This window comes from Myotis yumanensis, unplaced genomic scaffold, assembly GCF_028538775.1.
Source record: "Myotis yumanensis isolate MYYU_CA2020_CCGP unplaced genomic scaffold, mMyoYum1.0.hap1 SCAF_16, whole genome shotgun sequence".
Taxonomy (NCBI): Eukaryota; Metazoa; Chordata; class Mammalia; order Chiroptera; family Vespertilionidae; genus Myotis; species Myotis yumanensis.
Genome location: NW_027223767.1, coordinates 5,106,419 through 5,133,160, shown reverse-complemented (window position 1 = coordinate 5,133,160; position 26,742 = coordinate 5,106,419). Strand labels below are relative to the sequence as shown.

Here is a 26,742-nt window from a genome sequence, read left to right as displayed (position 1 = left end):
GATTCTTCTCAGGCCTTAGGCTAAGCTATTTTGTCTTTTGATAAAGACGTTGGAGATTCCATTAGGGGTTCCTGTCCTGGGTGAAGCCAGATGAGATAACCCAGGGGTGAGCAGGGGACCCCAGGCTCACCCAGCCTTCGGAGAGGAGGCTGGTTTGGGCTCATTTATTCAGCAAAGGCCCTGACCTCAGGACTGCACTCCAGTGCTTCCTTCTAGTCAGGAGTGATTCAGTCACTCCATGCTGCACAGGCTGGTAGCATCCACAGGACAGCCGATATGACTTCTTCCTCAAAGTATCTCTGATCTACACGTATTGTGAAACTGAAAGTGGATCTCTAGACCAGCAGAAAAAGTGAATGTGCTTTGGATTAGAGCCTTAAGGGAAGTATGGGGACTGTGAATTGGAGAAGCTGGCAACACCCTGGATCCCGTGGCTTGTGAGATTTCTGCAAGAGGGCAGAGGTGTGAGGGCTTCCGCTAGAAAAAAAAAAGGAAGGTGTCAGAGAGCAGTGCATGTGGATTTGGGTGGTGTGGGTTGGTGGAGAGGGCATGTGGCTGCCCACACTGAGAAGAGCTCACACAGGCTGGGCTTAGGCAGGAGCACAGAGGCGCTCAGGTCAGTGCCCAGTGGCCTGCAGTCTGGAGGTTGTCCTGGGGCGGGGCCTTTAACTGGGACTTCAGTGATGGAGATGGGAGGTTTCTTCCTTGGAAGGCACACAAAAGGCAGTCATGGTGGTAACATGTTCTCTTCCTGGATCTACAGAAGCAGCTCCAGAGCAAGATTCAGAAACACCTAAAGAGGCAACGCCTACTCTGGAGGCCTCTCCAGAAGCACAGCAGACTCCAGGAACAGCTGCCACAGAACTTCCAGATGTGGAACCACCTGCAGCTTGTGAGCCACTCGCCTCAGCTCCTTCAGAACCTGTGGTCCTAGATCCTGAGCCAACTCGTGTATCAGCTGCCACAGCAGATGGGGCTCCTTCCCCTCCTTTATGTGAAGTTATAAAATACTTTTGTATATCATATATATGTTTATAACTTTACTGTACATTTCCTATACTATTCAGTAACATACAGTCTAATGAAAGAAAATGTAATGAAATACTCTTAAACATAAATTTTATTTAGATTCTATAAAATTTAACTCTACAATCCTTCAGAGCCTTGAACAAGTCTGTTTCTTCTGGGCCTGCATCACGTTACTATGAGTCATAGATTGAGAAGAATTAGTCTATCTGGAGACATCTGCTCTAAGGATGTGATGTTCTTGAGGCCCAGGACAATGGGACTCTGGGGGAAATTGACCCACGAGCATTGGGGAAGGGACCCTTTATGCCAGGGCTACCCCTGGGAACCCACATTTTGTTTGACTTCATCTCCCACCAGCACATGGACAAAGCATGGTCTTAAGCACCCCCTGGCGTCCACGTTGCAGAATGCTGTATGGTTTAACCAGCAGCAAGCAGTTCCACAACCCTGACTGCCACCTGCACCTGGACAGAAACTCCACCCTGCTCCACTCGCACTGAAAGGCATTCTGAGCATCTCCTCTGTTGGCCCACAGCACTGAAGTGGGTACAGGGCATGTCCCAGGGCCGGAGGTCCACACTCATCTCCTCCACAGGCACCACTTCCATATCTCCTCTGGGGCCAAAGCCCCTCTCTGCCCTCAGACCCTAGGCTCTGGTTCAGCTGGGCTAATTCCTGAGGCTCTTCTGTCTCACCAGAGCCCAGCAGCCATTCTATATCATGCCCCAAAGCTGAACAAGGTCGTGGAGATAGCCTGGCTTCTCCTTTTACATCAACCCTACGCAGTGCTCTGAACCACCCTGGTGAGGATGGACTAGCAGCCTTGTACAGCACCCAGCCATGGCACAAGCTACATGACTCAGGACAAATGGGTGTTCACTGGGGACCACACCCTGGGTCCTTGCTCTCAAGGAGATCAGCCCTGTTGGTTGACACAGAGAGAAAGGAAATCTGAATGGGGTCTGATGAGACCTATCTCTGACCCCTGAGGACTATAAGCACTGAGAACGTGATCCCATCACGCGGACATTGCACAGGCTGTCTTTAGGATGTGATTTCTAACCAGACACATGAATAAGTACTTGTCTGCCCTCCTAATCTTGATTTCACAATGGCAGGCGATGAAGGTTTGTGAAATTAAATGGAGGTCTGGAAATCAGGGGGCAGGTCTACCTTAGAGGTCCATGGTGATGGCAGTGCACTTGCACGCACTAGCAATGGGCCTGGAGGGGCAGTCGCCTGCCTTGCGTGGAGGGTCTCCTTACCTTGGAAGCTCAGAACTGTGTTCTCAACAGAAGCTGTTTTCTATTTCAAATTATACTTTTCAGTTTGGCTCTACTTTGCAGGGTCCTTTCTTAAGTTTCACAGCCATCCTCCAAACTGGAGGCAGAGGGTGTTAGAAATGAGGGGCAGGGGCTGGAGGGAACTGGGAGGAGAAAACAAGGGAGATAGGTGGGCAGGCCCAGGGCCTGGTGTGGGACGACTGTGCTAGTGATCTATTGCTGAGAGTTACCCCACACTAGAGACTTAACCAAAACACACTGATTAGCTCACACGTCAGTGACCAGGAATCCCGCATGACTCAGCTGGGACTACTGTGGTCTCACCTGAGGAAGGATCTCTGTCACTGAGGGTCTGAGCTCACTTGGGGGTCTTTGGGATTCAGTTTGGATGGAAGAAATGACTTTCTCTCTATCTGTTGCTCTCCTTTAGTGCCTGCCTAGTGGGTCTCTCAAGATAGCCACTCACAGAACAGAGGCTTATTCCTCAGGGCGGGGAGAGAGAGAGAGAGAGAGAGAGAGAGAGAGAGAGAGAGAGAGAGAAATAAGTGTGAGCAAGAGGGTAGGCACCGACGTTTTTTAAAACTTGTCAGGTTGGGAAGAAATCAACTAAAGAGCTTGTGTGCACATGTGCATAACCCAGGGACACAGACAATAGGGTGAAGATCTGGGGTGGGGGGTAGGGATTGGCAAGAAGTGGTCAATGGGGAAAAAGGGGACATATGTAACTCTTTCAACAATGAAGATTAAAAAAAATGGATTTGCTTTAAAATTGTTAAATTTTTTTTGAAAAAATTGATGAGAAAGAGAGTGAGAAAGAACCAAAACTGTGAGAGAGAAGCATCAAATGGTTGTAGCCTGTATGCACCCCGACTAGGAATCAAGCCCACAACCTAGGTATGTGCCCTTACCAGGAACCGAACAGCAATCCTTCAGTGCACAGGATATTGCTGAACCACTCTGGCAGGGCCTGGAACTGACTTTTACAACCAAACCATGGAGGTCGTGTTGGATCCCTTTGCCGTCTTCTATGGAGTCACTACAAACACCCACATTTAAGGGGAGGGCACACATTCACACCACACGAGGAAGGTGAAGACCATGAGGAGTCACTGAGGAGGGAACCGGTGACCCGAGAGGTCCGTGCGTTACCCGGGATCACAGAGAGAATGCAGAGCCTGAGATAAACCCAGTTGTGTCCTCAAAGGGAGATGCAAGGTGCCCCCAGGTTGGCTCAGAGGCTCTGGAAAAGGCTGTGCCAGTGGAATCATATACAGACACGAAGATGGCATCGGGGAGATGGTGAGCACTTGGCAGCCAAGACAGTATTTGTCTGAAAAGACGCCCAGATCTGGAATCATGATGGTACACCTCTGTCCACAACCCACACGCAGTGGAGAAAGCCAGGCCCCCTTAGGCTCAGCTCATGCTTACATAGTTGTGGATCACACCCTTATTGGATAATTGGGAAACTGAAGCCTGTAGTCATTCAGGGATTGTCCAGGGTACTTGATATTCAGAGTCGAAACTTCAGGAATGTTCAGACCTTCCAGGCCAGGGCTCCCACCTCCCCACAGAGTTGATCTGGAAATTAGAAATCCTGACATACTGGGCAGCTCCTGCCTGTTCCTCCCTATCTGGGGGCTTATTTGTTCTGGGATCCAGAAAGGAAGCACTGGCATGCGCACACACAGACACACACACACACACACACACACACACACACTATAGATGTGATGACCTTTGGTGGGTTTAGAAAAAAAGCAGACACAGAGGAGGTGACAACAGGAAGGAAAACGAGGTTGGAGGCACTACCTACATCTGATAGTCCTCCTCCTACTTTATAGCTCCTCTCGCACAGGAGCCTGAACAGCCATAAGAAGCACTTGCTCCATAACGCATTGTGCAGGCAGGACAGAGACGAGCCCTGAAAGGCACAATGACTTATACAAGATCAAGGAGAGGTAAGAATGAGGGATTGAGTATGCACCCAGGTCGGTTTCCTCAAGTCTGGGAGCCTGGCTGCACCCAGAGCTTCTAGGGGGCTGGGCAGAGGGGTGTGCTGGTGCCACTGTGTACAGATGAGGTGTTTCGTGGAGAAGAGGGGTCTGCAGACAGCAGCCCACAGGGCTACTTGCTTAGCTGTCATGAGATGAGGGGACTCAGTCAAGACAATCCCAGGTATGAGGTCACTATCCAATATAACCTGAAACCCCATAGCCAGGCACCCACATCTAGCCCAGCAGGCAGCTCACTTGCCAAGAGGCATTTACCAGTGCAAGATGTTCTCTTGCTGTGTTCCCAGTGATTGGTGCTCTTGCATCCGGAGACCCCGCAGTGAGAGCTGTTTCAGAAGGTGCAGACGTTGATTCAACCTTCGTCCCTGACATATCTGTTCACTTTCTAGAATTTGGCCTCAGGTAACACCAGGTGGCCTGGGTCAGACCCATTCAGGCCAGGCTGCATCTGTCTGACATCCCTGTGCAGCCCACATCCCCTCCCCTTCATGTGTTGTGAAGAGGTACCTGAAGGGAGAACCCTGGGGTAGGAACAGCTTTCCGGGCAGTGGATCCCCTTGAGGGCTTGCTGTGATCAGACCCCAGGACAGGGCAGGCAGGTGGAGTAGGGTTCCAGAGGGGTCCCTTATCTATGCCCATGGGAATCCTAGCCCTCAGCCTGTCACACCTTTTCCTCTGCAGTGGAGGTCTCAGCAGATCATACTGTGTGTGTGTGTGTGTGTGTGTCTGGAGTGGAGGATTACAGGGCTAGAGAACCAGCAAAACAGGGCTCTGAGGCTTTCCTCCTGGTGACTGGGAACTGTCTTTACAGTCGCCAGTCCTGAGCTCCACACAGGAGAACAGAGAGGAGCTGACTGATGGGGTCCTCTACTCCATTGCCCTGGAGGAGGCACAGGTGCCCATACATCCTCCAGCATGCAGCATGGCCTCAGGGTGAGTGCAGGTTCTGAGGTGACCCAGACTCCAGGGTCCCATGTAGTCAAAGGGAGCCCTGGGTTCCAGAAGCTGCCCTGCTACTCCCTGAGGTCCCTCCTAGAGTCCAAATTCCAAAGGATTCTGAGGCCCGTATCCTCCCCACAACCCACTCTCACTGTCCAGCCCCTTTCAGATGAGACGCAAAGTCACTGCCCACAAAGTTTTAGGAATATTAGGAGAGAGGCTTTGTACCATTTCCCATCATGTTCAGTCAACAGTATTTTTTGCATTTTTCTACAGATTTCCCCTTTTTCATACCCATCTCCAAGTGTCCATGTTGGCTGACTATCCTTACACACCTTCTCCCACTCTTACACATCATTGTGATTAGTGGGGACGCTTTTCCCAAAAGAGCATCGGGCTCAAGGTACCAAGTCTGTTGCTTTGCCCTTTGCTGCCCTGAAGGACCACATCCCTATGGCCTCTCCAGGTCAGGAGCTGGGGCTTCCCTAGGCTGTACAACATACCAAGTGGGGGACCTGTTATCAGGGCTGACGATGCAGCTGTTCACTTCTGTGGGACCTGAACATGACCCCATCCTGTTGTCCTGTCAACGGTGCTGCCCTGAACACCCCACTTGTCCTAATGTGCAGACCCTTCCACGCCAGGAACACTCTGAGTTCCCATCTTAGAATGGGTTGTTCTGTCAGAAATCCCAGGGTGACCTTCTTAACACAGGGAGGTGCTGTCCATCCTCTGCTAAGAAATGACTAAGATACCAGTGTGTCTCATCATAACTCACCTCCTAGTCTACGTTGCCTTCCGAGAACCTTTTCTCTTGACCATGTCGAAAATGTGGAAACGTGTGCAGAATTTTTGTGAATTTATTTGAGCCAAAGTGTAGACAACTGTGGGAAAGCAAAATCTCAATCGAATGAGATAATAATGCTCCGGAGAATGGCAGCTTTGCTCTTCATTCTATATGTTAAAATCATAAGTGGAGACGTGTGTGGTTTCATGAAATTCATTGTTGACAGATGAGGGAAGCAGGGAAAGCACAGCAGGGAAATCTCTGGGCCTGGAAAAAAGGTAAAATGATAGACGTGCACTGCTTTCACTTAGGTGTATATGGGATAGTTAACAGTCAACAATGAACTCAATAACAATGAGGGGATGTGTGGTCTCTGCAGTGAGCAGAGCAGTGCCTGTGCTCTGAGTGTCTGAATAAAAAGGAAAATTACTTTGACATTCCAAAAATATGTTGTTATAGGTGCAAAAGGCAATAGACAGGCTCAGTTAAGATAAATATTGACTTTTTTCCGGGAAGATGACAGCCTAGGACTGTGGTCGGCAAACTCTTTAGTAAGCAGAGCCAAATATCAAAGGTAAAAGGTTTGAAATTTCTTTTGAGAGCCAAATGTTTTAAACTTAAACTATATAGATGAGTACATTGTTATTAACTTAATTAGGGTACTCCTAAGTCTTAGGAAGAGCCACACTCAAGGGGCCAAAGAGGTGCATGTGGCTCACGAGCCGCAGTTTGCCGACCACTGGCCTAGGACACCAGTACCCACCATAAGCTGCTTTTAGTTAAAAAAAACACACTTTAATTTCAGACCATCCTTTGTGGTTACTTTAGGTCTCTGAGTTTGCAAGGCTGCCAGGTTAGCATCTGGTCCCTGGGATCACTTCTGTCCCACCTCTTGCCCCCAATCACTGAGTGCTTAGGATTCAGTCTGAGCCCCCAACCCACCTGGCAGTTTATAAGCTGCCTCTCATGGCATGTGCCCCCTCTCCCAACACAGGATCAAAATCAGACCACCATCTTGGCGGCCAGGGGCCTGGACCGCATGCCCACTGCACTCAACACACAGGTGCCCATGAATTTGTTTTCCACCTGGGAGGTGCAATGCTCCAGCCCCACCTGCGTGCCCAGGCTGTGTAGCCTCACCTTAACCAAGCTGCTCATCTACAAGAAGCTGGAGAAGGAGCTCAGCTCTGTGGTGGTCACTACAAAAATGCAGGGCTCCAAAAACATCTTGAGTTCTGATGAGATTCTGCTGCCCCCTCGTGGTCACGTGAAGACCGACCTGGTGCTGACCTCCCTGCTATATCCCCACTACCTCAAGAGAGAAGGCAACCAGCTGCAGATCATGCTTGCAGCAGAAGCAGCGCCTTAACAAACAGACCATTCTTGGTTACCGGATGATCACCATGGGCACAATCGACATGGCTGAGGTGATGCAGCGACCCCTCGAGGGTGGCCAGATGCTGAGCCTCCATAGCACCATCATGGAGGAATCTGCCCACCTGGCTGAGGTCAGCATCGCCTCCCTGTCCAGCCAGCCCATCGACCCCAAGGACAGCACCCAGGAGGCCAGCCCCAAGTCCAAGTCCTGGGTTCATTACTCAGAGATGGAGTATGAAATATTCTCAGATCAGCAGGGCAGCTATCATCCATGGCATGAGCAGGACCAAGAGGAGGAGGACTTCAACTTTGAGGAGCCCAAAAAGCAGCGCCAAAGTGTAGTAAGGCCGCCACTCATAACCAGGCAGCAAGATGCCAACAAGAAATGTGGGGCGTGGCTGCACAGGGTGCAAGAGTGGGAGGAGGTCCTGGACTAAGAGCAGGAGTCTTCGGAGCATGTCCCTGAGGTGGAGGAGGACCTGGAACTGCTCTATGACTCACTAGAGAACCATGACAGTGGCCCATGAAAGTGTCCTCAGGACCCAGAAGCCCTGGCTCAGGCCATACTTGAAGACCTGTCCCAGCCCAGCTGTCAGATGGAGAGCTAGAGCACCCAGAGTGCCAGCGCCAGAATGGGCCTCCAGGTCCAACCCAGGTGACAGAGAAGATGAGCCCCAAGCAACCGGCAAGCACATCACCAAGACCGAGTCTCCTCATCGCCTCCACCAGATCCCATGGGGAGCAGGCGGGCTGCTGGCTGGAGCACATTCCTGAAGGAGCAGCAGATGGTAAAGCCAGAAACAAGCAGGCCAACAGCCTGGACAACAAGCACTGCCCCGACCCCCTGAGCCAGCTGCAGATCCCCAGGAAGAGGGCATATGACCAGCTGAACCACTTCCTCATCTCTGACAGCCAGCTGCCCCAGAACATCCTCCTCCTCAATGCCCCTGACTGGCAGTGGCATTTCCCGTCTGAGTCCTACAGCAACACACGCTGCCTGGGCTGTGCACCTGCTCCAAGGTGAGGTCCAGGTGGCCTTCAGCACCATCATCTCATGGATACAGAGATACCGTCACTACAATTCCCAGCCCCCCAGCCTGTGAAGATCGTGGTGTCAGGGACACAGCAGTACTTCAGTGCTGTGCTGTGGCTCTTCCTGAAGCCGCTGTCCTACAACCTGTGCCCCTGTCCCCCTGGCTGGGCTACATTCACTTCCTGGTCATCCTGCTGGGTTACCACCTCGTGGCCAGGTACCCGGGCTCCATGCATTACTGCTACAACAGCTTCTTCCAAGATCTGCCCAGGTGGGACCTGTTCTACAAGGAAGCCCAGAGGGCGGTGCAGGACAAGCTGGCCATGGTGTTGAGACTCACACAGTATGTCACAGGGTCCAATTGTGTCCACCAACTGCCCACAGTGGAGGCCACACTCAACTACGAAGAGAAGATCCCCAGTGAGGAGTCCTTGAATATCATTCATTCCCTTCATGGGGGTACTGGAACTTGGAATTGTGAGACCATTCTGGGTTGCATCAGGACACTTAGATTATGTGGCCCGCTTGAGCTCTGGAGTGCTGTTGTCCACCCTCCAGACGGGTCTGCGGCAAACAAGGAGGCATCTCGCATCCTTCTCTCCTCCCAGTCGGTGAGTGATGAGTTCTCCCCCAGCCAGGGTGTTGGTGCTCAGCTGATGGGGCTGCAGGTGGATTATTGGAAGGCAGCCCAGGCCATAACAGAAAGATAAAGGGGGAGAAGGAAGACCTGCCTGCCACCAAAATCACACTCCAGTGCACCTTCCGGTCTCTCCAGGGAACAGGGCTAAGCACTTTTGCCATTAGATAAAGAGATTGGAGATTCCATTATGGGTCCCAGTCCTGGGTGAAGCCAGATCATAAATCCGGGGGTTGAGCAGTGGGGTTCAAACTCACCCAGCTGTCTAAGATGGGACTGGGTTGGGCTCATTCAATCAGCAAATATATGAGAAGCTCTGACAGGTACAGACTCATCTCTAGGCACTGACCATAATCCAGTGCACAGAGCAGACCCCAAGCCTGCACTACAGAGCTTCCTTCTAGTCGGGAGCAATTCAGTCACACTAGGGCATACAGGCTCAGAGTGTCCATAGGACAGCCGATGTGACGTCCTCCTGGCCTCCTCTACCTATGGCTGCATCTTCCTGTATTGTGAAGAGGACAGTGAACCTCTTTTCCAGCAGAAAACGTGACTTGGCTTTGGATAAGAGCCATGAGGGGAGTATGGAACCTGAAATCCATGTGCTGGCAGAACCCTGGATCCCACTCATGGTGGGATTTCTGCTAGAGGGCATAGGTCTGAGGGTTTCTCCTACAAGAAAAGGCAGGAATCAGAGAGCTGTTCATGTGGACATGGGTGGTGTGGGTGATTGGGGAGGTCAGTGGACAGAGTGAGCCCCTCAGAAAATTCACACCCTTCTGCTTCTAATCCTAGCCCAGTCTACACCCCTATCCAGGGACCTGGTTCACTAATCTGGTAGAACCTTCTCAGTGGTATCTTGGCTGTTGCTCTCTACCCATGGGAGTTAACTGTCAATTAGAGAAGAAGAACTCCACAGGGCAGCTAGTGAATTAGGCAGCACGTAGGTGCAGGAGCCAAAGTTTGATGTGTTAGGAGGTCTCTGGACACCAGAGGTGCAGACGGATTTTCTTCTTTCACTCATTGGTCAGCTATTCCTGGAGCACCTACTGTGTGCCAATGAGTGACATGAACTTAATAGACACCAGCCCTCCCTGTCCTCATGGAGTTGACATTTGGGTGGGAGTGCAGTGGGAGGGAACAGGGACACTGAGAGAGTATGTCAGGTTCCCCTGAAGAAGAGGACAGGCGGTTCCCTCATTGATGCAGAGCTGTAAGTTAGGAGGGCTTTCTTCCAGCCCCTCCTGGGTGACCAGGCCCATCTCTGCCAGGACTGCCAGGTTGAAGGTGGGCAAGGAGGAGGTCTGCCTTCTGGATGGGCAGGAGCAGCAGGCACAGGACCCTAGGCTCTCTGAGTGGTGATCTGGGAGGGCCATGTGGAAAGAAAAGCCAGGCCTCAGACCCTGCTGTCAGTCTCTCGCTCTCCCCAGTGTCATCTTCTCCATCTTGGGCATATGGCTGGACCGGGACACTGAGGATTTTTATTGGCCGCCAGAATTTCCCAGCCTGATCATGCATTTGTCCTCCATAGAGCTCCTGTTCCAGTCCCAGACCTTGCCAACCCAGGCCCAGTATCTCCACTCACAGCTGGAGCACCTGAGCCCACTGAAGCGGAGACACAGGAGGAGGAGGAGTGGGTGGTGTGTGTGAGGGGGAGGGCAAGTGGCTGGGCCACTCAGAGAAGAGCTCCCAGAGGCTGGGCTTAGGCAGGTGAACAGAGCCGCTCAGGTCAGCCCAGGGCCTGCAGTCTGGAGGACTTCCTGGGGTGGGGGCTTGAACTGGGACTTCAGTGATGGAGATGGGAGGTTCCCTTCCTTGGAAGGCACACAAAAGGCAGTCATGGTGGTAACATAGTCTCTTCCTGGATCTACACAAGCAGCTCCAGAGCAAGATGAAGAAACACCTAAAGAGAAAATGCCAACTCTGGTGCCCTCTCCTGAGCCAGAGCAGGTTTCAGGCACAGGTGTCACCGAACTTCCAGATGTGGACCCACCTGCAGCTTCTGAGACACCAGCCTCAGCTTCTGGGAGGCCTGTGTTCCCAGAACCTGGGGGGCACCCTGTTTCAGCTGCCTCGGCAGAGAGGACTCCCCCCAACCTCCCAGTAATAGTAATTTAAGATATGTTTGTGTTTCTCCTGCACATACTTAGAAGTTTATGGTATTTTTCTTACACTATTGAGTAAAATAAAATGTTTTTTAAACAAAATTTAATAATATTATATTAAAAATAAATTTAAATTATATAAATTTTAACTCTATCATCCTTCAAAGTGTAAATTCCAACATGCAATATATTCACAATTTTTTGCAACTGTTCCATAACATCACAAACACTCTCCAGTTCCACAACATTTTCAGAACCCAAATCCGAGTTATGTGTCCTGACTGGGAATCAAACCTGCATCCTTTTGGTGTATGGGATGACTCTCCAACCAACTGATGAGGCACCCTGTCCAGGGTGAGAAAGAGCAATATTTTCATTTGAATTTTTCATTCTGGTTGAAACTGCAGTTGGGTATCTTTCGCATACTTTTGGCCTATGGCTTCTTTTGGAATTTCAGTTTGAGACCTTTTGCCCTCTTTTCCATTGGATTGTTAGCAAATCTGAATTATCATGGATATCAGCTTTTTGCCATGTAACTTGCAAATGGTTTCTCTAGCTTGCCTTTGTCTCTATTTGATGTGTGTTTTGCCAAATAGATGCATTACATTTTGATGTGGTCGAATCTGTCTTCTCTTCTCATGCTCTTTGATTTTGTCTCTCACTTTGAGTGGAAAACATGTTTTCCGTCTTATCAGGAAGACAGGCTAGGTTGTATTGTTCTAACAGAGCCCTAAATCTCAGTGGTTTGCAGGATCAAGGGTTAATTTCGTAGTCATAGTTAATTTCAGATGGATTTAACAAGAGTTCCTGTTTTTCAGATCATTCATCCAGGATGGCCAGGCACACAAGCGGGACCCCCACCCTGATCCAGAATACACTTCAGGGCAAACCAGCCAGCCCCCACCCGTGCACCAGGGCTCCACCCTATATAGTAAAAGGGTAATATGCCTCCCAGCACCGGGATCAGTGTGACAGGGGGCAGTGACCAAGCCCCCTGATCGCCCTGCTGCTCTGTGTGTGATAGGGGGCAGAGCCACAACCTCCCTATTCACCCTGCTCTGTTCCTGACAGGGGAAGACTCCCCAACCCCTTTATCAGCCCTGCTCTGTGCCTGATAGGGGGGACCTCCCTACCCCCTGATTGCCCTGCGGCTCTGTGTGTGATAGGGTGCGGCACCCCAACCCCCCCCATGGACCTGCTCGGTGTGTGACAGTGGCAGCACCACAACCCCCTGATCGACCCTGCTCTGTGCATGACAGGGGGTGGCGCTGCAACCTCTCTATTGACCCTGCCTTGTGTGTGACAGGGGGCTGCGCCCCAACTACCCAATTGGCCCTGCTCTGAGCCCAACCAGGGGCTGCACCTAGGGATTGGGCCTGCCTTCTGCCACCGGGGAGCAGGCCTAAGCCAGCAGGTCATTATCTCCCAAGGGGTCCCAGACTGTGAGAGGGCACAGGCCGAGCTGAGGGACCCCTTCTCCCCGCCGAGTGCACAAATTTTTGTGCACCGGGCCTCTAGTATATATATATTTATATATATAGAGAGAGGTAATATGCAAATTAGGTCAGGACTTTTTAAGGGGTCACAGCCAGACAGGAGAAGGTTGCCTGCACAGGTGAGTCATGGAGCAGAGACGGAGACAGACACAGGAGCACCTGCCCAAACCAAAGTGGACACAGGCAGGGGGGCAGAGCAGGCCTGGGGTGGAAGTCAGGTGCGGGTCCACCTCCAGCGCGGGTCTGGTCCAAATGCCATGGCAGCCCTTTGGGTGCCTCCTCGCATGGCGTTAGGCGGGGCGCCTCCTCTAGTTTAAAGAAAAATTATAACAGGATTTTGGGGAAACAAACACTGTTCTAAATTTTATCTAAAAATAAATGTGCAAACAAATCAGGAAACAGTTGAAAAGAATATAGGAAGGGGGTTTGCTCTGTCAAATAGAAAGGACTCTCAAGCAGTATGGTCTGCAGCATGTTTATGGGCAACAGACATTTCTTGTGAGAGAAGAATGACAAGATGGAAACTATGTCAACATGCACAGAAAAATTCTAGAGCAGAGGTTCTCAACCTGTGGGTCGCGACCCCTTTGGGGGTCAAACGACCCTTTTACAGGGGTCGCCTAAGAGCATTGGAAAACACATATATAATTACATATTGTTTTTGTGATTCATCACTATGCTTTAGTTATGTTCAATTTGTAACAATGAAATCGGATGTCACCACAACATGAGGAACTGTATTAAAGGATCGAGGCATTAGGAAGGTTGAGAACCACTGTCCTAGGGACAGATATACTAATATGTTGCATGTGATTGTCTCTGGGTGATGGGATTTGAGGTGATTTTACTTCTGTCTGTTTCTCAGTGGGCTGAGATCCTGGACTTCTCCTGGGTAAGAATTATTCTTTCCTTTCAATGTCCCAAGGGCTCAGTCAAGCTCTTGGGGCCCAGAAGACGTGAGTACTATGTGCCTAAAGGCGATCATGTGGCTAAGTCTTCAGCAAGGATTGGCATCCTCCAAGCTCCTCACTCAGATATGAATCTCTAAGAAACTACTACCCTCCAAAGAGCTTGCTCAGTAAGTAACACTGGGTGTTGGATCGCCCTGAACAGTGTCTGAGAATATGGCTGTAGAACACCTCAGAGAAGCAGGCCATTGGATAAAGCCAGCATCCACTCTATTCTATCCACTGAGATTTTGTTTCTCAGGGCCACACAGGGAAACAAAGAAACCACCTCAGCAAACCCTTTGAACACCAACTGACAAATGCATTTGCAGAGCATGCCATGTGCTTCTCTGGGCACTTGAAGAAAAAACGTAGAGGAAAATCCCAAGGTCCTTGCCCCCAATCAAGGAAGGGCTCAAGCAATAACTTTTGATCCACGGGCATTTATTGATACCGAATTGGTGTCTACTCCTGCCCTGGGAACCTAGGCACAGGAGCAACCAGACAGGGTGGAAGTTTTGTCCCCAGATCTCCTGGGACCGGGTCATAAATTTGTGCAAAGGGGAAATAACAAGATGTGTTAACCTGGATTATCTCAGATCCCAGAGATAAGACCTGGCACCATGGAGCCCCAGGGAAAGGAGGAACTAGGCTCAGAGGGAGCATCAGGAGCACCCACCAGGTCAGGCATGAGACTGCCTCAGGGCTCCCATCTGTGTCCTTACTAATGAGGCTCCAGGGATGGTCTGCTTCCTCTTCCCTCCAGGTTCCTGGACTCAGATGCTGCATTAATCACTAGGAAGGCCTCTGCCATCCAGTTCAACCTACTTAGTGGGTAAAAGTTGGATTATTTGGAAAGTCTCTCAGAAAACCTGTTCCCTATCGCAGACATGGGTCTCCACAGGGCAAAGAAAAATAATGGGTAGGGAGGTGGGTCGTTGCTGTTGTTTTGATTTTTTTTTTCTTGGTTCAGGGCTCTGTAAATCACATGCCTCATTTCATGCCACCTCCTCACCACCATCCCTTGCAAAACAACTTCCAGGTTTTATAGTCTCTTATTACCGCTAATCTCCATTTCCTTCCTCTCCCTCCACATAGTAGCCACTTCAGAATTGGCATATTTGCTTGAATGATTTATGTCTTTGCATGTGTGTGTTTTATAGACACATGTAGTGTTATGTTAAAAATTCCATTATGTTCTTACTTTCTATGTTGACACTAATTTTGATGATCTGCTCTGCTTGCTGTGTAAATACTCAAATCCCTGATTGTTTTATCTTTTTTTCCAAACCATTCTCTCTACACACTGACGAATTTTCTCAGTCTAAATTGAACCCTATCACTTTCTGCTTAAAGAATTTCAAAAACTTCCTATTACAATTAGAAAAAAAAATGGAAACCAGCCTATGAGGTCTACTTGTCGGCTCCTACATACATCTCCAACCTCAACCAGTGTCTTTCTCTTTCTTCTGCTCCCCACACTTCAGCCACACTGGCTTTCATTCAGTTTGCTGAATTCACAAAGCTCTTTCATCTCAGCACCTTTGCCTTCTCCCCTCCCCTCACCTCATCTCTTGGAAGGGCTTTCTCTTTCTCAGCCTTCAAGCCTCTCCTAACTGTGGACATTGGTGCAGCCCTTTTGGAGAGACTTTGGCAATATTAGTCATCTTGGGCCAGGTTCCCTGGAAGCAGTGACTCCTGGGAAATGGGACAGAGTTTAGTGAAGGAATGACCTCAGAAAAAGTAGATGGAGGGAGGTGAGCAGAGATGTGGCCTCAGCACATTACATTCAGCCTGGTCTTGGGAGTGGATCTGGAAGAGGAATTGTACCCACTGAGTGAGTCCAATTGGAAGTAAGGAGCCAGGCTTCTCTACCCAGTGCCAGTCATTACTCAACTCTGGCTGAGCCTACATCCCAGGGCAGTGGAGGGGGAGCACCTATCCTCTCTGGACAGGGAAAGGGCCCTTAGGAGCCTTGAGCAGCCAACATACACAGCAGTTGGGAGCGGGGATGGCTGAACCAGCCAGTGGAGTTGCATCAACTAGTAAAACCTAAGGTGTGTATGGCCTTCCAGAAATTCATTCTTAGCAACATACTCTAGAGAAGCTTCATTCATGTGCCCATGAAGAAGGATACAAGCAAGTCCATTTCAGCATTGTTTATGATGGTGGAAAATTAGAAATAACCTAAATGTCCTTCAACAGGAGAATAAAGTAATCATAGTAAATGCCTAGTAAAGCGATAAAAGTAATGGATTGGAGTATGTGTGGCAACGTGGACAAATCTCAAAGTATGATTTGAGTGAAAAAGCAAGTGTCAGGGTACATTCTGAATGATGCTATTGAAATAAAATTTCAAAAATGCAAAATCAACACTAATTTAACTTGTGTGTACACAACTTTTGAGTAAAATTATAGAAACCTACTTAGGGACAAGCACAAAGGGGATGATAGTAAGTAGCTCTGGGGAAGGGAAAACTGGGATGGAATCAGGAGTTCAACGGTCTCCCAACTGTCACCCTAATGTTCTATTGAGAGACACACAGGCCATGGCAGCATTTTAAGATTTAGTGGTAACACAGGTGATCACAATTTGATTCTACATATATTTTATTCTTATATATTTAATCCTTAATAGTCACACTTTAAAAATTGCAGAAAACATTCATGTGGCTCTATGTATAGCTAGAGTGATACTTTTGTCTGTCTGTTTTCCCTGTGTTATTGTTTTACTTCAAATAACAACAGAAGAAAGTACACAGATGATCCATTTTCCTTTTTTTGGCTCCATTACAGCACTTTACCACATTTCATCATGTCACATGAATTTGTTAGCCATGCTATTCATATACAATACAATTAACATCTCGTGAGGATGTTTATGTCAGTGGGGAAATACTCATAAAAAGACTAACATTTCTGAGATGGAATTGACAGGATAAGGTTTGGGAACCCACTTATTCCAGGTGTCTCTTTGCTATCTATTCTAGCCAATATTTCCAGTGGTCCATTCCCACCAGTGATGCTGATCAGAAGAACCAGCTTCATGCTCATAGACTCTAAGGAGCTCTATTTTGACACAGAAGGACTGCTTTTCCCCCTGTGTCCCAGCCGAGGAAATGTTATTCAAAAAGTGATCAGTTCATTGTTGAGAATGAGAGGCCTGTTATAGGTTCTCCTACGATGAATCTTCATGCTCTTCGGACTTAGCAAAATTATATATATATTAATATTCAATTATATAAGAGGTATTTAATTTTGCTAAGTACTTATAGATGGCCCTCCTGGGTGCCCGTACTAGTTTACACTCCCATCAAAGCCCATGATGTTCCCATTTGTCCCATAGCCTCACGAACACTTCCCATCATCATACTCTAATCTGTCATGCAGATTAGTGTAAAGAGTGCCTCATTAATTCTCTGACTACAATTTAACATCTCTTCATATCTTGTTAACGTTTTGGGTTTCCATTTATGAAATTCCCTTTTCATATACTCAATCTATTTTTATGTGACAGACATTTCTTATAAACTCTAGGTATTAATCCCAACAAGGGATTTCAGAGATTACTTGCAAGTTTTAAGATAAAGCTCCTATAGACATTGGTGCTCAGGTTTTTGAGTGGATGAAAGTTTCTATTCCTCTGGGATAAATGCCCCGGAGTGCAATTGCTGGGGTGTGTGGTAGTTGCATGTTTAGTTTTCTAAGAAACAACCAAACTACTTTCCCTAGTGGCTGTAGTAGTCTACATTCCCACCAGCACTGTATGAGTGAGTTTTTCCACATCTTCCCCAGCATCAAGTGTTATCACAGTCTTTTATTTTAGTTAGTCTCCTTGTGGTTTAATTAACCTTTTGCTAATGGTTTACGATGTGGAACTTTTCAAGTGCTCATGTGACATGTTATAGCCTCTTTGGTGAAGTGTCTGTTCATTTATTCTGTTTAATTCTCCAGTGAACCACCTGGGCCTGGATGCCCTTCATTAGAATGCTTTAACAACAAATTCAGCTTCTTAAATTGACTTGTCAGAGCATCACTTTCTCTTGAGGAAGGTTGTATAGTTTGTTTCTTCCCAGGAATTGGTCTGTTTCACCTAACTTGTTAGAACTATGTGCACAGCGTTTTTCTCTGTTTCTTGGTCAGCTTGGCTAGAAATCTGTTTATTTTACCAATATTTTTAGAGAAGCAGTTTTCCAGTTTGGTGAAGGTTATTTTGAAATTCTTTGTTTTACTGATTTCTGACATTATGTTTTTCCCCTTCCTTGTTTCTTTAAGGTCACTCTGTTGCTCTCTAATTTACTATTTGGATACTTCCATCTCTCTTCCCAGCTGAAATTCTTTCTTTAGAAGTCTATTTAAAACAAAAGAAAATCTGTCTTTTATGGCTGTTTTTGATTTGCAGCTTTTCTTTATTGTTTTTTAGTTGTGAGTATTCCTTAATTTCACCCATGATTTCCTTCGAACTCAGGGTTTATGTAGAATATACTTCACTTCAGCTTCCATAGTATCTTCTTTTTTAAAATATATATATATTTTATTGATTTTCTAGAGAGGAAGGGAGAGAGATAGAGAGCTAGAAATATTGGTGAGAGAGAAACATTGATTATCTGCATCCTGCACATCTCCCACTGGGGATGTGCCCACAACCCAGTTACATGTCCTTGACCCGAATTGAACCCGGGACCCTCAGTCCGCAGGCCGATACTCTATCCACTGAGCCAAACCGGCTTTGGCACACTGTATTTCTTAAGTGTCCAAACATTTCGCGATTTTAAAGCTATCCTTTGTCTTAGTGCATTATGGTTAGAGTACATATAGGCATCATTCATTATGGTTCATGAACATATCAATGGAGAACAAACATATATTTCTCCTTTGGAATTTATTGAGACTTCCTATGTGGCATAGTATGTGGTAATGATTTATTTTGTTTAAAAGACTGGGTATTATCTGTTAGTCTGATATAATATGTCTAACAAAGCAAACAATAACTTCCATTTGTCAAATTTTCTTCTGATTTTAAAAAAATAATGTATTGCTTCTCATTTAACAAGTCCTATTTCTGGAGGCAGGTTTAAAATTAATGCATTCTATTTTGCAAGACAGGATACTTTCCCTTAACTTAAAATACATGCAGTTAAACGTATCCGTGTGGTTTCTTACACATATCGATATTTTCCTCAGCAAGACACGCTCTTTTACATGCCCTCCTGTGTTTCATTCACCTACCTTCATCCACTACACAGTACTGACCCTATCTAGTATTTCAGATTTTTCCCCACACCATTTCTGTATTCTTTTAGTCAAGAATAAACTTATCATGGGGCCACATTGTTCATTTCTGGGATTTTTGGTTCCGCCTTCATTCAGGACACGGATCTCTCATAGAATCTCCAATCTCTGTATCGAAGGAGAAAAGAGCTTAGCCCAAGGCTTCGTGGAGAATCACAGATGAGGTTGAGGCTTTGTCACGAGGCAGAGAAAATGGCCAATGAGCTCAACCACAGCCCGTGCAGCAGACCTCTCCACTGCCCAGGCAACCAGAGAGCACTTTCCAGGGAGGACCCCACTGAGTTTCTACAATAAACCTGTGAGCTTGGCCCTAGGTTCACCCCGTGTTTAGAGGCACAAGCACTCACAGACTTGAAATGCCCTGAAGACTCCCAGCAAGCAGGGGGCCGAGTGACCACTGTGCTGTGCAGGGACAGCGTGCTTACCTGGTAAATAGTTGGACCCACACCTGTTGGGTGGAACAAATGTTCTGTGATAACACAGAAAGATGAAGGCGGAAGCAGAGTCCCTGTTCAGAAAGGCGGCAGCTGGTTTTGCACCAGTTTGTCTAGTCAGTGTGCCTGGGGGACTGCACCACACAGGTATTTTTTAGGGAAGCACAAGAGGATGGTGTGAGGCCACTTGGCTGGTTGGCAGCTGGGGCTCAGGGCTGGGCTGACTGGCCTCCATGTTATGCTCAGGATGCCCCCAAATGGAGGCCAGTCCTTGGCATCTGACCACCAGCTCTGAGTCCTGTGGAGGCAGAGTCCTGGCTTCCAGGAAGGGCAGGTGGAGAAGGGAGAACCCTTCTCACCTGGAGTGTTAGGGGTCTTGAGGCCGAAACTCACCTTCCATGATTCTCCAACTCAGCACTGCCTGCCTGACCTCAGAGCATTCTGGTTAATCAGAAGAGCTTTTGGGGCTCCCAATGGGGGCCCCACCTTAGCTTCCGGGTTGTGAGCACATTTGTACTTAAGAAGGTTTCTCTTTGTATTTCCAGGGTCGGTTTCTGTACTAAACTGAAAGGTTAACAGAAAAGCAGGTGGGCCCTTGATTGCTTGGCATCAGCAGGGCCACAGGCATGGCTGGAAGGTGGAGTCAGAATGTCTGGAGATGCAGAAGAAACAGTGCTGGATGCGGGAGGACCCCTGAGCTGCCAGCTGGAAGAACGTCATGTCATTCCACAACACACCTTTGATGAGGACCTGCAGCATGTTCTCCTGGTGCTTCGCCCTGCAGATAAGGTGGCTTTTGCCCTCCAGGCACTGGCTTTTGGATTTTAGACTCCATGACCTTGTCCTTGGTTTTCTTGGGCAAAAACAGCACCTTCTTTTTCTTCTCCTTGGTGAGCACTGCCATGCACATGGTGGGTGTTGCTGCGGCCTGGCCACTGCTGGGCAGCATGCTGACCTGGAGAGACTGGAAGGTGCATTTGAGGGTGTTGTTGGCGGTAGGCAGGTCTTTCTTCTTCGAGTCTCTCTTCCTGTCTGTGGACTGGGCTGCTGTCCAGTAATCTACCTGCCGCTCCATCAGCCTGGTGCCATTGCCCTGGCTGGGGGAGGACAAGCCCCACTCACTGACAAGATGAGTGGGATGACTAGGCCTCATTGGTGACCAGAGGTATGGACAAAGGGAAGGATAAATGCTTGCTGCAGTCCAAGGGGGCCCATCATCTTAGTCTCCCGACATGTCTGAGGACTGTTGCACTATCCCAATTTTCACCTGCCTCACTGAAAAGAATGAACTATAAAGATTCCTCATGGGGGCTCTTCTTCTTGTAGGAGAGTAGGACTTCCTCGATGGGCAGCTGGGAGGCCCAGTTGTCCCTGTGATGTACTGTGTGATTCTCGTCACGATGTCCAGTGTGTTCTGTATGGCGCTCTGGGCCTCCAGCTTGTGGAACAGGTCCCAGCAGGCCAGGTCCTGGAAGAAGCTATTTTAGCAGTAATGCATGGAGCCCAGGGACCTGGCCACAGGGTGGGAACCCAGCGGGATGACCAGGAAGTGCTCATAGCCCAGTCAGTCAAGCATCTTGTAGGACAGCAGCTCCAGGAAGACCCGCAGCACAGCGCTGAAGTAGTGCTGTGCCCCTGACACCAGGATCTTCACCAGCTTTAGGGGCTGGGAATTATTGTTACAGTATCTCTGTATCCACCAGATCATGGAGCTGAAGGCCACCAGGACGTCATCCATGAAGCAGGTGCACAGCACAAGCAGCATTTGCCCCTGCAGGGTGTCCGAGGGGAACTGCTCCTGCCAATCAGAGGTGTTGACAAGGATGTTGTTCTCTGGCAGCTGGTCATCAGGGATGAGGATGTGGTTCAGCTGGTTGTACGTGGTCTTCCTGGGGATCTGCAGCTGGCTTCCTGGGTCTGACCATGCTCATTGTCTGGGCTCTTGGCTCACCTGTTCTATGGCTGTGCCGTCTGCCTCTCCTTCAGGTACCTGCCCAGCCATGGTGGCCGGGATGCTTCCCTGTCCAGGACTGAGGTCTCTGCCTGTGGGCTGTTCTTGGGCAGGGCTGGGTGCTCCCCTAGGTGGGCATGCTCTGGGGCTCTAAGTGGGAGACACTGTCATTTGACTATTGCTGACTGAGCTTGCTTTTCTTGGGCACTTCAGCTGGACTAGGAGGCTTCTTTGTTTTGCTTTGTTTGTTGTGTTAACTCTCACCAGAGGTTATTTTTCCACTGATTTTTTAGAGAAAGTTGAAGGGAGGGGGAGAGACAGAAAGGGAGAGAAGATAGATGTGAGAGAGACACATGGATTGGTTGCCTCGTGCATGTGCCATGGCCAGGGCTGGGGATCAAGCCTATAAGCAAGACAGGTGTGCCCATGACCAGATTTGAACCCGGGACCCTTTACTCCATGCGCCAACACACTAGCCCTCAGCGAAACCAGCTAGGACTCAGAAGCTCTTCCTGGCTCTGGGCACCATAAATGCTCCCTATATCCATTTTTGAACTGAAATGTGACAGGCTTTCGCAATATCGCCTGAGCTTGGATTTGGTGGTGCTGTGAAGGCTGTCATCTTCTTCCCTGTCTGGGCTACTGTCACTGGTTCTCCAGCATGTTAGACAGAAGGTGTGGGTCCTCCTCTACTTGTCGACATGATCTGCAGGGTCCTGCTCAGGATCCAGGGCCTCCTCCGACACTTGGGCCCTGCTCAGCTAAGCTACACCTTTCTCCTTGTCATAGACCTTGTTGTGACTTTCAATAGTCACTGCTTCCTGATCCAGGTACTACCCATGTGCGGCATCTTCACTGGCCTCCTGCTCAGTGAAGCTCTCATACTCCTCCTTAGAGTAGTGATTTGTAGACTTGGTCTTGGGCCAGCCTGCATGCCGCTGTCCTCACGGTGAATGGACTGGCTAGACATGGAGGAGGTCCAGATTCAGGCAACTTTGGGGGAGGAGGTGTTGTGGGCCACCGAGTCTGATACACTGTCACTGGGCTGTTTGATGCCTGAGGGCCCATGTGTTTTCTTGCGCTTTGGCCCGATTTGCAGGCTCCTGTTGGCTCCAGTCACTGTGGTTGCTCCCCTTCTTTGTTTGTGAGCTAGAATGTGCCAAGCCTCCAAAGAACAGTCTGAGCTTGAGCTTGGGGTTGCTGAGGGTGCTGTTATCATCCTCCATGTCTGGGCCACGGTCCCTGGGGTTTTTCAGTGTGTTAAATGGAAGGTCCAGGTCCTACTCCAACTCGAGGAAATGCTCTGCTGTTTCCTGCTTGAGTCCACAGCCTCCTCCAACACTTTGAACTTTCCCAGCCACACCACAACTTTTTCCTTGATATTTTGTGGCCTGGTAATGGACGTGTTTCCTAATATCCATGGCCTCTGCTTCTTGGGCATCCCCAAGTCAATGCCCTCATTATCCAGGTCCAGTCCATGGGTGGCATTGTTGCTGGCCTGTTATGCCAGGGTCCAGCCTCAGCAGTCCAGGGGTTCCCAATGGTGTGGACGGCGTCGGCGAAGAATAAAGGACACGGATACAGCAATCAGATGATTAGCATAGTCAGGTTCTTTTCTATTGTATTGTTACAGCTGTATTTATACTATTTGATTCTAAAAGCATGCCTCTATAGTTGCATCATGGTATGTTTTGGGTCCTCCTTTTTGATCTTTTACAGTTCCTTGTTTTCTTATCTGACCTTTGCTAAAATTCTTTTCACTATCTAGCTCTGTTGATTTTAATCTTATCTATTGTCTATGTTTCTACATTCTATTCTAAAGGTTAGTCTCTGTGTTTCATTATAAGGGCTAGTTTGTTATTTCTATTCCAAGGTCACTATTCTACTAACTGTTAAGCTATAAGGAAATAACTGAATGAGATTAAAGGTTATGTCCTTTTAGCCTTGCTGGTGGTCTTCCTTGGGACTGCCCTGCTTCTGCGGGTTTTTAAGGGTATAGGCTTTGGTACTTTCTCTGGTGGGTAGACCCCTGGGGATGTGGGCTTAGCAAGTCCTAAATTTATTACTAACAGACTTAGTCTAAGTTCCTCATAAGGAGGACATGGTATTTCTGTAACACAAGGGGCTTTTACTGATTTATTCCCTTCCCTAGTTCCATTAATCCCTAACTCCGGGGAAACATTCCCACCTGGGGAAACAACCTTTCTAGGGAAGGTGGCCCTTGTTAGGACACACAGTGCTAAGAAGGGGAGCAAACATATTAAGAACAGTATGCCATATACTTAAGGTCCCTTGGAACATATTCTGTGCAGATGTTTCTTCCCTACAGCGACTGTGTCAAGCAGCAAGGATGGAAGGGCTTCCGGAACTGTTGCTCAGAGGAGAAATTCTGATATACCCCCTTGGAGTAATTAACCCTTGACTTAGCCTTGCATCTGGCCTGTATGGCACTGTCCTCCCAGTGGATGGGCTGGTTGGACAGGGAGCAGATCCAGATCTCAGTCACTTTGGCAGAAGCCTCCTTGATCCTGCTGCAGAGGCACAGCCCTTGGCCACCTTTCAGGGGTCGCTGCCTGACCTCGGCCATGTGGATGGCGCCCATAGGCATTGTCTTGTAGCCCCAGATGGTCTGGTTCTTAAAGCGCTTCCTCCAGTGCAACAGGACCTGTAGATTGTTGCCACCTCACAGAGGAAGTGGGGGTCCTGCAGTGAGGTCAGCCCCAGGTCTGTCTCCAGTTGTCCACTGGGGAACATACTCCCATAGGATGTGCTTGGAGCCCTGCATTTTCACGGTGATCACCATTGACATGAGGTTGGAGCCCTGCATCTTCATGGCAATCACCATGGAGATGAGGTCCTTCTCCACCTCTTTGAGGACCACCATCTCCATTAAATCAGGTTGCACAACCTGGGCATGACTATGAGGCTGGGGGTGTTCAATGCTTGGTAGCAAACAGGTTCTTGGGCATTGGTGTTTTGAATGTGGGCACAGGGGTTGGGGAGTGTGATTTGTGGAGACAAGGACTGTGGGCATCAAGGTAGCTGCAGCTGCTTACACCATACAGGTCCTTTCTGCATTCTGGGGAGATGGTTTCTCTTTCTGTGTTGGGACAGAGGAGGGACAATCCCTTAGGGGCAGCTTATAAACTGCCAGGTGGGTTGGGGGCTGTAGTTCAGACCAGTCCCCTAAGCACCCAGTGATTGTTGTCAAGAGGTGGGACATGAGTGATCTAAGGACAGTGTGTGTGAAAAGGGACCACATGGTCACTGACTAGCTCAGGGAAGGCCTGTGTGGTGTTCTTGCAAACTCAGAGGCCTAACGTTATCACAAAGGATGTTCTGAAATGAAAACTTTTAAACCAAAAGCAGTTTATGGTGGGAAGTCATGTCCTAGGCTGGCATCTTCCCTAACAAAGGTCAATCTTTACCTTAACTGAGCCTGTCTATTGCCTTTTGGCATCTACAATAACAGGTAATTTGGAATGTCAAAGGAATTTACCTTTTCCCGTATCCCTCAAAATATAGGCAATGCTCTGTGGAGACCACAAATCCCCTGATTGTTACTGAGTTCATTGTTGACTTGTAACTATCCTATATCCACCATGTAAAAGAAGTATGTCTGTGTCATTTTACTGTTTATCCAGTTAGAGAGGATTCCCCACTTTGATTTCTCTGGGACCCTAATGTGAAGCAGGGGGTCCCTCGGGGTGAGGATGACAGAGCCCCAACACGCTAGGGCGTCTGCATGCATGACTCCGGAGACCAGGTTCAGTGATGCAGATCCGTTTTATTGCGGAACTACAGTTGTATATATAGCATGAGGGGACCAATAAGAGGGAGACACTTTGCTATAGGTGACCGATGGTTGAAAGGCTGGGGTACTGTGCACGTGGCTCTAGGAGTTTGTACAGGGGGCCATTGCTACTTCCTGGTGTGCCAAGGAAGCATGTCATGGTGGAGTGTGCTCACACAATTGCATCAGCCACAGCACTGAGACATACTTCCCGAGCTCTACGTACACTAATGTATCACCCCTGAGTTTCATGTTACCACCATACATCTCCTGTTTTGATTGTAATGTATAAAATAAGGTGCAAAACTGCCAGAGAGCATTATCTCAATCAACTGAGCTTTTCTTCCTGCCAATTGTTGACAGTGGGACTTAAATAAACTCCCAAAATTCTTCACAAGTTTGAATGTTTCATACTTTGACATTTACTTGGCATAGTGGGTCAGAATTTCAAAAAAGCTCACCCAGGACCAACCTCTGGACATGGTGTTAGGATTCAACAAAGGACCCATTGAACCGCTGGTTCCCTATCCATCAGGTGAACCTGAGTGAGTTGTGTCTTAAATCCAAGTCTTTTCCCTTGCTGTTGGTAGAGGGTTAGATTTAATTGAGCTGTATTTTTAAATACTCCAGGTAGAACTAAGAATAAGTGTTGATAGAACTTAGGTTAAGACAAGACAGTAGGAAAATAATGGGTGGCTGGTGTTAAATTGTGGCTTTCCAACTGGAATTGCTTTCTGAGAATCTGAGCAAATAAAACCACTGCCGTATAAATTAAAGTTGAACTCAATCAGCTCCAAAAGTACAGGGGGATGTCATGTCCTCCCTCCAGCCTGAGTATTAGGTATTCTTACGGGACTAAGAATCTCTGTGGCGGTGTCAGGTCATTCCTCATGATGTGAAGGAGTCCCAGAGCAAAATTTCAGCTCAACTGCAATTAAAGTGACTTGTTCTGGTGGCGGGTGGTGGGGGGGAGGGCACCTGTAAGGTTTGGTCAGCCATTCCCTGAACCCTCTGGTTGTTTAGACAGCAGGGAGTTAAACCGAGGCACATCAGAGGGTTGAATGTGACTTGAGGGGTGAGAATCCTAATGGAGCTCAACCCATAAGCAACACATGTTGACCAACTACATTATATAACAATCCTAGAAAATTTGTTCAGATTCTGCAGATATCAGAAAGAAAAGAAAAACCACACACACACACACACACACACACACACACACACACACACACAGCAACAAAACAACAAGAACAAAACGCACCTAAAATTGGCATGGGAAGCTGTGCCTCCAAGGCAAGGAGATGCCAGACCCCAGCCCTTATTAATACTCCTGATAGGAAGCTTTTACTTGCAAGTGCTTTACAGAAATGGGAAGATTTAACTAGAAAATATCCTCCAAAAATGGCCAAAATGCAGTTTTATTTGTGCGCCTTAATTAATTTTTGGGCATGCAATAAAAATTAGGAAAATGCCAGGTCTAACATAAAACTGAATGAGTGAATGGAAGCATATCTTGATTGGAAATCAGGAGATTCTAAGGAGAACCACAAATAAATTCTTTTAAAAACAATTAAGGATTTACAAATTTTAGAGACTGTCTTTGAACTCTTGTAAAGGTAATAAA

The 26,742-nt window shown here is 48.2% G+C and overlaps 1 pseudogene; it reads left to right on the top strand.

Annotated features, from left to right (window-relative positions):
* Positions 1 to 7,122: 7,122 nt before the first annotated feature.
* Positions 7,123 to 7,867, top strand: LOC138994620 (phosphofurin acidic cluster sorting protein 2 pseudogene; annotated as a pseudogene).
* Positions 7,868 to 26,742: the final 18,875 nt, after the last annotated feature.